At 41.5% G+C, this 12,137-nt stretch overlaps 1 protein-coding gene and 1 non-coding gene across 8 annotated transcripts in view; one reads left to right on the forward strand and one right to left on the reverse strand.

Moving 5' to 3' along the window:
- Window positions 1-12,137, forward strand: part of Magi2 (membrane associated guanylate kinase, WW and PDZ domain containing 2) — a 1,402,993-nt gene that overhangs the window by 829,127 nt on the left and 561,729 nt on the right. The gene's annotated exons all lie outside the window — the stretch shown is intronic.
- Window positions 7,111-7,240, reverse strand: LOC115031208. The gene has a single exon (XR_003836827.1). It is a non-coding gene; the product is annotated as a small nucleolar RNA SNORA17 (small nucleolar RNA).

Here is a 12,137-nt window from a genome sequence, read left to right on the forward strand (position 1 = left end):
ATGCTTATTTCATCTTTCTACCGCTCCCTTTAGGGACTGCTAAGCATCCTAAAAAAGAGCATGCCTTAAGATAACTATGATGCAAACACAAATAAAATCAGGCAATACCAAATGTTGGTGAAGATGTAGAGAAAGCTGAACTTTTATGCACTTGAGGTGGAAAAAAATGTATATCTATATTGGAAAATAGTATGGTAGCATTCATACATGGTAGTTCTCATACATGCTAGCAATTTTAGTTTTTGATATGTAAATCAAAGCTTGAGAGTGGCTGCCTCAAGTGGGTGTTTGTGTATTGATGGTATACTGCAGTGTCAGTCACAATAGCCAAAAGGTTGGAAGCAAGCTAAATGACTACAGTGGATGTAAAGGTAAGTGAAGTATGATGCAGCCATTATAGGATGTGATTGTCCTCAAATGGGGATGGAATTCAAGCCTGTGGTACAACATGGCTGTAGGGAGCAGAGCAAGCCTTGAATGAGTGACTTACTGAGTGAATGTGTGTCTTTGACACAGGCAGGACCACATCAAGGATCGCACACGCTCAGCCTCAGAGCAGTGTCAAAACCTTTTTCAGGGGACTGGGTGCAAGCATTGGCAGAGTATGCAGGAAATGTCCACCAAAGCTCCTCTCACTCCAATGTTTATGGCCTGAAGTCTGCCTCTGTACAAAGACTGCTGCTACCTACATCAGCTAAACCAGTTTCCTTGATCCAGCTCTATGACCTGAACCCTGCCTTCTTGTTTATCTGTACATAACAACCCCACCTCCCTTTTCAGCTGTATGCAATAATCCAAGCTCTCTGCTCAACTCTCTATAATAAGCACACCGAGCTTCCATTGTGATATGGCTTCCCCAGCCAAGTACTCCTACTACCTGATCCCTGCTTTTCTGTTTGCATCTTTCATTCCCTCATCACCTCACTTCTCTGGTCAGATCCAAGCCTCTTGGATGAAGGATAGGACTCACCTCAGAAGCTGTTAACCTAAGTGAAATAAGCCCCTTCAGCACACAAATCCCATGCCTAGAATGCTCAAATTCAGGAGAACAGAAAACAAAATGGCACTCGTAGCAATGATAGGTTGGGAGGTTTTGATTTGAAGAGACTAAAGTTTGAAGAAATAAAAATACTTCTAAGATGGTAGTGGTAATTGCACAATGGGAAAGTATTCATGCCCCTGGACGACATGTTTTAAAATGATTAAAATGCTAAATTCCATATCATCTATGTTTTGTTCCAATGAGTAAAAATGGAAGCTCGGTTGGAGGGACAGACATAATGGACTCCCTGCCTTAGTTCAGTCAGCCATATGTAAGCTAGAATTTACCCAAAGTTTTCCTTCTTCAAGAATTCAGCTTCAGTGTCAGATTCATAGTTTTTTTGTGAAGACCAAAGCATTGTGTATGTGCTGCGAGGATGGGAACTCAGAGCTCGACCTTCTGGTGTGACGCCAGTCTTTCCTACTTTAGTACTTATCAGAGCTGAGTTCAAAGACCAAGCTGGTTCTGAGATGCTAACTGAACAATTTTCAAGCTGCCCTGAGAGGACACTAATGTTTCTGGATACTTCCCATGCATACATGTTTTATTGCCATTCTACATGTGCAGTCTCCTGAAGCTAAAGTAGTCACATAATCCCCATTTTCTAATTGGGTAACAAGCTGAAAAACAAATAAGGAACTTGACCATAGCTGCATAATTTTCCGCACTCAGTCATGACTTCATAATAAGGGATATGCATGTGTATGCGTATACTCTGAATCTCCAAATCTTCATATACAAATGGTGCGGAAGATGACAGTCTACAGTATAGATAGTGTTCCTGTTTATGCTCCATGAAGTTAGGACTTGCTCACATCCCATCATGCAAGGCTAGGAAATATCACTACTCTATAGCTCTCTCCCAGGTCTACCTGCTTTCCTCTCCTATGGGATTTCTGGTGATCTGTGGGTAGTGGGGCAGCCATGTTCACAAGCCAGTGAATGAGGTATATAGTTTCTTCTGTAGGTGTTGGCCCTGTCCTTCCCAGAGTGCCTCTTGTCAATATGCCCAGTGCCCTCAGTATTTGTCTACCAGTTGCTGTGGTACCATCAGCCACTAGCCACCCTCCCCAGGAACTGTGGGACCTTCTACACACTCTCACTTGACATATCTATTCCTTTGCTTACACACCATAGTCCCCTAAGTATATACGCTGGTGCCACTTCCTTGTCTACTTCCTGCTTTCTGAGGTAGAGTACTGCCTTAAGTATAATCACCATTGGTTTGAATCCTTCCTGTACCAAAGTACAATGATTGTTGAAAGTAGAAAAACACTCTCCTGCTTGGATAACTCTCTTTAAGGAGAATATCAAAAATTGGTCACCTCTGTGGCAAAGCATAACAATACACACAATATCTTGTTTTTATAAATTACCCACACAGATCCAGGGATGTGACACAGAGTCGGTCTGAGTGGAAGGCACCAACTCATATACCACACCATTCCTCTGCACTGCTTTTGAGATGATTGCCAGCTCAAAGTGGATCGTCCCTCAGGGCTTCTTTGTCTGGAAGCTGCTTTACCTTCCATGCACATGGTGTCCCGACTGGCCTGGTCCCCAAGTCATCTGTCTCTTCCAAAAATACGAAACTAGCAGCAGCAGCAAGCTGAGCTCAGGCTCAGCGGGAGTTTCCCACTATACACTTGTTGTAGCATCTCACAAAACCCAGCTAAAAGGTACAGCATTTCGTCCATTTTAAAGAGATGGAAATTGAGTGGCTAAGTAACTTGCCATTAAACATCTACTCTGTTGACATTAAGCATTTAAACACGCAGTTGGTGGCAGATCAAGATTTGAGCTAACATAAGTCCTGTAGCCACACTGCCAAATCCTAATCCCAGCCACCTGCTTCAGTCACCTAGCACAAGGCTACTGCTCCACGTGACCCTAAATACTATACCTTGTCCTCATTGCCCACATTCTCCCTGAGCTCTGTGATTATGCTACCCAAAGAGCTTTGAGCACCTCACAGTGTTATGGGGGAAGTAGCATTTTCCCTTTCTGGGTGCTAACCAGAAGAGTCCTCCCTAAGTCCAACTGGTCTAATATCCATTCCTTAAGACTGGCTCTTGCTCTAATTAAAAACTTCTTTTCAAAGAAGCCAAATGTTCTCCGGGACTAAGCTGACTCAAGCCACTCCACTGATCTGGGCCAAGGATATTGAAGCACTGTTTGTTAATAGGTTTTGTTTAGCTGTTTTTCCATCCCACCTGGATTACATAAGCTGTGCTTGGTGACCTCTGCTCCTTAGAAAGGCTGATATGATTTATTCTGTCAGAGCATTTGAGCTCAGTGAAGAAAGCGAAATTGTCTCCATTTGGCTTCCACTGAATTCTCCAGCATGACTCAATTAGCATAGACAAGAGAAATAAAACTCACCTGTAGGTTATCATCACATCCTTTCCTGCCAGTGTGTGATTGTTCCCCTCAGTGCTGTCCAGCACATCACTGATTCTAATTAGACACATATCAAGGGCAAGTAAATCTTCATTTGCAATTTCCCCCAGGCAGTTTGGTTGGGACTTTTAAACATTGAGGTTGTCCCTTCCAACATTCAGAATGGATCTAGCCTTGCCTTCCTCTCTGTTAACAGAGATTGTCTTCAGTTCATTTGTGGAAGTTTTGATTTTGAAAGAGTGATGAAGAAAGGCATGTTTTACCCCCAAAAGGCTTAGTTTTATTTTTAGATATATTTGGTTATAAATTATTTTAGCAAGTCATTTCAAAGTGAGCTATTAATAAGCAATCCCTATTCGTCTCTGCATTCATACTTCTTAATTAGTGACCAGAGTAGCAACCGGCATCTCCTGTGAGTCTCTACTGATGATAAGAGAACCTTGGAATTTTAAATCCAGGAAATATAAATAGCTGCTAATTAGGGTCATGCAAACATTGACAAGCAAAGGGCTGGGTCTGGTGGCACATGTCCCTAATTCCAGCAACTGGAAGGCTGAGGCAGGAGGAGCATCAGTTAAAGGACAGGCTCAGCCTCAGCCTGGGGACATAAGACGCTGTCTCAAAAAAAAAATAAAACAAATAAACAACTACAGCTTGGAAACTATGTGAAAGTAACTATATTAGACTTACGTTCTATGCACGGGTAAGAATGAGTACAGGGATGGATGGATGGATGGATGGGTGGATGGGTGGGTGAATGGGTGGATGGGTGGATGGATGGGTAGATGGGTCGGTGAATGGGTGAATGGATGGATGGATGGATGAGTGGATGGATGGATGGATGGATGGATGGATGGATGGATGGGTAGATAGGTGGATGGGTGGGTGGGTGGCTGGCTGGATGAATGGGTGGATGGGTGGATGGGTGGCTGGCTGGCTAGATGGGTGGATAGGTGGATGGGTGGATAGGTGGATGGGTGGATGGGTGGATGGGTGGGTGGATAGATGAATGGGTGGATGAACTGTGCCTGTATTAGTAACCTTTTCTGGAAAACCTTCAGACGCCCAGAGGTGTGCCTTACTGATGTCCTATATCCTTCTCAATCAGATTTGAAAATAAAGATTAGCCTTCACACTGAAGCCTGTTGAAGACACAATATGGCAGGGCTATATTCAGAAACACAAGTCTCTCTGATATGTTAAATAAACTGTTCACAAGTCCCATTTATCTTCTAAAATCTAGCTATATTTTCAACTTCATTTTTTCCTATCAACAATCTTTATTATTGTTGTTGTTTGCATAATGTTAGTCACTCTGACAAACATATCCTGAAAACTCAGTGCTAAGTAAATATTCACCCAACCACCCAATCCTTACAGAAGCCACAATCCAATACGTGTACTCTTGGCTCAGTTGCTGTCTTGAAAGGGCTTACCTGGGTATCAGGCTCCTTCCTTAGGCCATTCTATCATTGTCAGCAAGGGGCTTCCAGTGTCAAGAAACTAGAACAGGATCGCTTATGACATTGTCACTGGCCCAAACCTCTCATACCTATATTCCATTTCCCAGGTATATGTTTTTATTCTCCTCTATACCCTGGATACCACATTCCCCTTCATTTATACTGCACAGCCATTTTATAGAGCCCACATTAATAAGCTACTTTCAGTGTGGAGAAGGGGAATATTTATGAGCCACAAATCTTTCTGCTGCATTACTGTCTGATGACTCCTAGAAGCCCTGCATACCCTATGGCTGAAGGTTGTTATGGGCTATTGCTTACTTGCTATATTTTGTAATCGTGTACTTTGCTGGATGGGATAGGGAAGCACTCCTTTTGCACATGATAAGGTTCAGAACACACTCCTAAAACTACAACCACTTGGCATTTGAGAAAATAGCATGAACATGAGTGGGAAACAGAGTGATTTCCCTCCTGTCCTTTCTCTCCTGAAGCAAGAAGTCAGAAAACCTAGAAAGAACTTTCTGACTTTCCTCTGAAATAGTTCAAAGTCCCCCACAGGCGATGTACTGCCATGGACCCAGAAGGATGGGTTATCCCTATCTCTGAAGACACAGGAATACAACGTGTAAGCAGACAGGCCTTTATAAGTCTCTGTCTTATAAGTAGATCATGCCGCTGCATCCAATCACATCTCTGCACAACTGTCCACTTCTTCATCAGTATAAAAACACAGTGCCTCTGCTTGCTACGACTCATTTCCACATGGAGGCTCTTATGCCACCTAAATATATACTCACACGCCTATTATAACTGGTAATATTTTTAAATTACCTTGACTAGGAGGAATAAGGATACAGCTACATCTTTACAGTAAGATCCTCAAAAAAAGCACACAAAGATAATAGCAGCAGTGGGAAATGATATTACTTAACACTGGTGAGCTCTAGGGGAAGCATTTCTTCTCTTAACCTAATTTTGTTATAGAGGACTCCTGTTGAATAGATTCAGTTTCAGTCTCAAGAAGGGGTATTTCTCTTCATCTAAATATCAAACCAGGTAAATATTGAGAGAAAACCTTTATCCCTACAATTTTAGCCAACCAGTTTGTGACTTTTCTCTTGAGAAAGCAGCCTGGAATGATCTTCCTCCTGAAGAGCTGATAATGTTCCCATACTCTATTGTGATGTGCCATGCTCTCGTGCCTGGGCCAGCTTTTGCCACTGTATAACTAGAAAGCATGAGTGAATAAGCTATGGTACTGACAGTGTGTGTGTGTGTGTATTTGTGTTGTTTATCCGTGTGTCTATATGTATGTCTGTATGTATCTATGTTTGTGTTTCTGTGTCTGTGTGTCTATTTGTATGTCTGCTTATCTGTGTGTATCTATGTGTGTGTTTCTCTCTCTCTGTGTGTGTGTCTGTGTATATGAGTGTGACTATGTGTGTATGTCCATGTGTGTGCATGTGTGTTCCTAGTTGTATCCAGAAACAACTTGGTGTTAAAAGGAATGGCAAGAAGTTACATCTTTGTTCTCTATGATGAAGGCACATTAGGTGCAGTTTTCCTGGAAGAGCTTTAGCGTTTTCTCACTCTCCCCACACTGGTCCACTGTTGTGTCCCATAGCCTCCAAGTAAATGCTTGCCTAGATCTCACAACATTACTTAGTAATGCCTCTACTATCTCTGTATGATTTTCGTTTTGGTTTTTTTTTTTTTTTTGAGAGTTTTATTGTAAAGATGTAGTAAAATTTTGTGTTCCCAGTGACCCACCAATACAATTAAAATATTGTAATTGACAACTATGTTACTTATCGATTGACTAGAAATCTTAAGGCACTAGGAGTAAGCTATCATTCTCACTTGTGTTTGCATTGGTTGAGAATGGGATGAATAATAGATGTTTGTCTACTCTGTAGATGTGAACAGGTCAGGCTGAACATGTCCATGGCTTAAGTTAAAATAATTTCAAGACAATATAGAGTAATATGACTGATTCTTTCCCTACTCAGATGCTTGCTAGAAACTGATTCAAAAGAAATTCTCTGTGGTCTTTCTATTCCAAATCAACTATTTTAATCTTTTTTTTTCTCTCCTGAGGATTTTTTCAGTGTTTGTTTGTTTTTATTTATTATTGTCTCATTCCCTGTCTGGGTCCCATAGCACCAGACTGGAAGTCATCTCAGGCTTGCTTTTTTTTCAGGGAACTTTAGACTCCTAACTACTCAGATGTTCACAGGTCAGAACACTGAACATAGACACAGCCTCTCTCCTCTCTGCCACTCACTGATGGGCATGTGACACAATAGCCACCTGTAACCCCTCTAGAGGCAGAGAGGATTCTTACAGAATGCTTCCAGACTCATCTGCTAAAGCAGATCAAGATTTTCTTACCAGGCTACAGTAGTTATCTAGTCTGTGGGCAATTCTGCAAGAGGTGACTTTGAATCCCAGTTTTCCAAGGTCTTCAATAACTTTTAGAGACATACTAAGGCAAAGTGCAAAGGACAGAAACTTGTGGGAAGGCAAACAAGTGGTAGGGAAAGCAAGTCAGGGAAGCCTATTGTTGCTTCCTCTGGCACAATCATCAGGCCTATAGGAGTTGAGAATTATGCTCAATATTTAGTCAATAGTCATACTCTCTGGTAGAAGGTTAAACACAATACAGTTTTTAGTTGCAAATCCGTCTTTCTTTTAGGCAAATGGGGGAAGTCAAGGGTTTTGTCTCTGCTGCGTCTTTACTGTTTTCAGCTCAACAGTTTGTCTTATTTTAGGGAGACATCTTGATTTCTACACTATTAGTTCTTGTGTGTCCCTTGCTAGTCTTTCAGGCATTCAGAATGTAAGTACAGCTTTGTTGTGTTAGTCAATATGCATGAGACTGGGAACATAGCAGTAGGTCTGATCAGTACTGGAGCTTTTATACAGTTCCTCATGTAGAGCAAAGGATGACTGGGCCTCAGGAAAGCTCCACAATGTCTCTAGCCACAGAACTGAGATCTTGCCTGTAAGCCAAAGACTTAGGGTCTGCCAAGGATGCTGACTTGGATGGAGACAAAAATGCTGTGAGCAGAAGCCTCTGGGAGCCAGGTAAGACATGTCCTAGGAGTTGAAAAGGTTTCTTTGGAAGACTGAAGACACTTTGCTTTGTTCAGGCTTCTTCTGACAGAGGAGAGAAAGCCTTCCTTCCCAGTGAGGGACCTGAACAGAGGCTAATGATATAATTAACATTTCAAACAGGGGAATAAAAGGTGTAACACCCCTTGCCCTAGGAGGCAGGGTGAGAATGCACAGCAGTTCCACTCCACTGAGGCACCCTTTTCTTTCCCTTTCAGTCTTGCCCTCTCTTTCTGTGTATGCACAGAGATGATTTCATTCTGCCACCTAACATCCTCTTTCTTTTTTTAATCTTTTTTTTTTAAGTTTCTCATCCTGATAGTGGTTACAGCATTTAATCTCAGTACTGGGGTGGCAGAAGCAGGCTATCTCTATGAGTCTGCAGCCAGCCTGATCTAAAGAATGCCTTCCACGACAAGTTTGGAGAAACCCTGTTTTCAAAGGCAAACAAAAAAAGTTTCTCCTTGCATGGATCTTGTGGAACCTTATGGAAGAGTTGCAGGGAAGGGGGATTGAAGACCCAGAAGGGGATAGGAACTCCCCAGGAAGACCAACAGAGTCAGCTAACACAGTCAGCACTCAGAGTCTGAACTACCCAGCAAAGAACATACACAGGGTGGACCTAGGCCTCCCTGCACATAGCAGCTGTGCAGCTTGGTCTTCATGTGGGTCCTGAGCAACTGGAGCTGGGGCTGTTCCAAAAGCTGTTGCCTGGATGTGGGACATGTTCTTCTAGAGGGGCTGCCTGGTCTGGCCTCAGTGAAAGAGGATGTGCCTAGCTCAGAAGAGACTGGAAGGAGGAGGGGATACCCAGGGGGGACTCCACCCTCTCAGAGGAGAAGGGAAGGGGGATATAGGGAGAGGGATTGTGGGACAGAGGGACTTGGAGGAGGAGCAGCAAACAGATGTAAAGTGAATTTTAAAGAGTGTCTCCTTTTTCATTTATAATCTTTTGTCCCTTTCTGCGTGAATTTTTTCATCCACAGGACTAGTATGTAGCTTATATTAGTATGAATCTATATATCTCCATTTACTTTGTGTGGTATATACATACTTTATCTTTTTACACATAGTATTTTCCTTTCATGACACACTCTCTAAAAACCCACAGCAAGCCACAAAACAGAAACCTCCGTCCTTCCCTGTGGTCTTTTCTGCTTAGAATCTTCTTTCTTGATGTCTACTGATTTTGGACTTTTAATCCTCATCACAAACATAACAGGATACTATTACTAAGCTTTAATAATGGTCTATGACCATCCAAACAAATGCACGTCTATTCCCTCAAATGTTTAATACTTGAAATGAAAGCTAATATATCAGCTATAGGGTATATAGTTGAACGTATTTTTCTTTGGCCCTTTATGCATAATGAGTAACCACATTGTTAATGGACCCTAAAATAAGGATGTAGGTTTCTAAGTAACTTCGAGTTCAAAAGTTTCACTTAAAACATGGATATAATTTTTCTAGAGAAGTAGTATTATAAGTTACATTTTTTATAAAGTAAGTAACAATACCTACAGAGCAACAGTTCTCTTGACAGATTTTCAGATAAGTCATTTTGCTGGTTTCTCTTTCTCATCAGAAACAGTTCATGTTGCTGAGCGACAGCAATGCCAGATCTGCCAAGCCCCTTACCTGTTGCTGTGGTTTTCATTTGGGGCAGGGCTCTGCTTGTCCACTCTCACGTTTACAATCATTGTTATTATTTAATCATTTTGATCACATCGGTCAGTGTTAATTGTCTTCTAAACTGTTTTCTACAAGTTATAGTAACGGTGTAGTTTGCACATTTATTTTCCATTCTTACTGGATTAAATGATGCATATAAATTGCACAGGAAATGACTTACTTCAGAGCCTACTGTGTGAGAAATACGGTGTTATGTGCATGGTAGGGAAGCAGTGAATTTTCTCTAGCTATAACTGATACCTCTCAGATAGAAAAGAAAAGACTAAAAGGGGAGAAGCAAATTTATATAACAATGTTTTCATTGTTAGAGAATGGAATGGAAGTCTTTAGAAATGAAGAACTACTTAAGCCAAGTCCAGTTGAAGAAGTGGATAGCTGTGGAGAAATATAACCAGCTCTAAAGGTGGTGCTTCAACTGGAGGACCTGAAGGGAATTTAACAAGGCTGTTCCTGAGCCATATATGCTGCCCTCCTGCCCCAGGCCTCTGGTCTTCTGACTGGCTTCTGTGGAAAGTGGATGACAGAACCTCTCTGTTTCTCACAGCTTCCTTCCATGGAAGGGGCTTCGGGTGTCTATAGAGCCTTTCATGGAAAAAGGACTGAGGCAAAGACAGGAAGGAGAAGGCCTGGCAGCCTTTGCTTCTGACTTCACAGCTTCCTTTAATTTGAAACACTCAGCACAGCACTATCATCTGCTACATCTGCCGCTGGAGCCATGGGTTCCTCCATGTGTCCTCCTTAGCTGATAGTTTAGTCCATGGGAGCTCTGGGGATCTGGTGGGTCAAAGAACCCACACTCTGTTCTTCCTTCTTATTGAGCTTCATGTGGTCTGTAAATTTTATCTTAAGTGGGCTAATATCCACTTATCAGTGAGTGCATACCATGTGTGTTATTTTCTGATTGGGTTACCTCACTCAGGATATTTTCTAGTTCCATCCATTTGCCTAAGAATTTCATGAAGTCATTGTTTTTAATAGCTGAGTAGTACTCCATTGTGTAAATGTACCACATATTCAGTATCTGTTCCTCTGTTGGAGGACATCTGGGTTCTTTCCAGCTTCTGGCTATTATAAATAAGGCTGCTATGAACATAGTGAAGCATGTGTCCTTATTACATGTTGAAGCATCTTCTGGGTATATGCCCAGGAGTGGTATAGCTGGGTCCTCAAGTAATAATATTTCCATTTTTCTGAGGAACCACCAAACTGATTTCCAGAGTGGTTGTACAAGCTTGCAATCCCACCAGCAATGGGGGAGTGTTCCTCTTTCTCCACATCCTCACGAGCATCTGCTGTCACCTGAGTTTTTGATTTTAGCCATTTTGACTGATGTGAGGTGGAATCTCAGGGTTGTTTTGATTTGCATTTCCCTGATGACTAAGGATGTTGAACATTTCTTTAGGTGCTTCTCGGCCATTTGATATTCCTCAGTTGAAAAGTCTTTGTTTAGCTCTATACCCCATTTTTAATAGGGTTATTTGATTCTCAGGAGTCTAACTTCTTAAGTTCTTGTATATATTGGATATTAGTCCTCTATTGGATGCAGGATTGGTAAAGATCTTTTCCCAATCTGTTGCTTGCCATTTTGTCCCAATGGGAGGAGAGGTCCTTGGTCCTATGAAGACTTGACAGATGTCCCAGTATAGGGGAATTGAGGGCAGAGAGGTGGGAGTGGGTGGGTGAGTGGAGGAACCCCCTCATAGGGGAAGGGAGGATGGGATAGGGGTTTCTGGAAGGGGGGAAACCGGGAAAGGGGATAATATTTGAAATGTAAATAAAGAAAATATCCAATAAAAAGAAGAAAGAAAGAAACATTCAGCACACCAAGATACCAAGTTTAAGTTTTGCACACTCAGCCTTGACAGGAATATCAGAATTACAAATTCAAACACATACCCCCTTTTGGTTGTCAGGTCCCAGAGGAAAGAAGCAGATTGTGTGTGTTATAACAACCCCACATGTGAGTAGCCCAGAACATTAGACACTATGTGACCAAACACTAATTAACTTATCTGGAATCTTGAAATGGTTGTCTACAGCAAAAGAAGAAAGAAGATGCATTGTACAATGGTGTATTGTTTTGTTTGTTTTTAAGTTCCTCCTTCTGGATTTAAAATAATGCCTTTATTCTACTGCTGCCGTAACACACATGTGTGTATATATATATATATATATATATATATATATATATATATATATATTTTAGGATATATATATATATATATCCTAAAATAAAACACTGACAAGAATATTATATCTATACCTACACTTAGAGTCTTTCTTCCTCTTAGGATTCTAAGAAGAGCATATTAGGCACTAATGAGCATGCATTGATACATGGTAATTAACTTATACATATGTGATTCAAGTACCCAATGTCCTTCCTCTATTCCAGAACATCACACAGGATACCCCACTGT

The sequence above is a fragment of the Mus caroli genome, chromosome 5 (genome assembly GCF_900094665.2).
Source record: "Mus caroli chromosome 5, CAROLI_EIJ_v1.1, whole genome shotgun sequence".
NCBI classification, from domain to species: domain Eukaryota; kingdom Metazoa; phylum Chordata; class Mammalia; order Rodentia; family Muridae; genus Mus; species Mus caroli.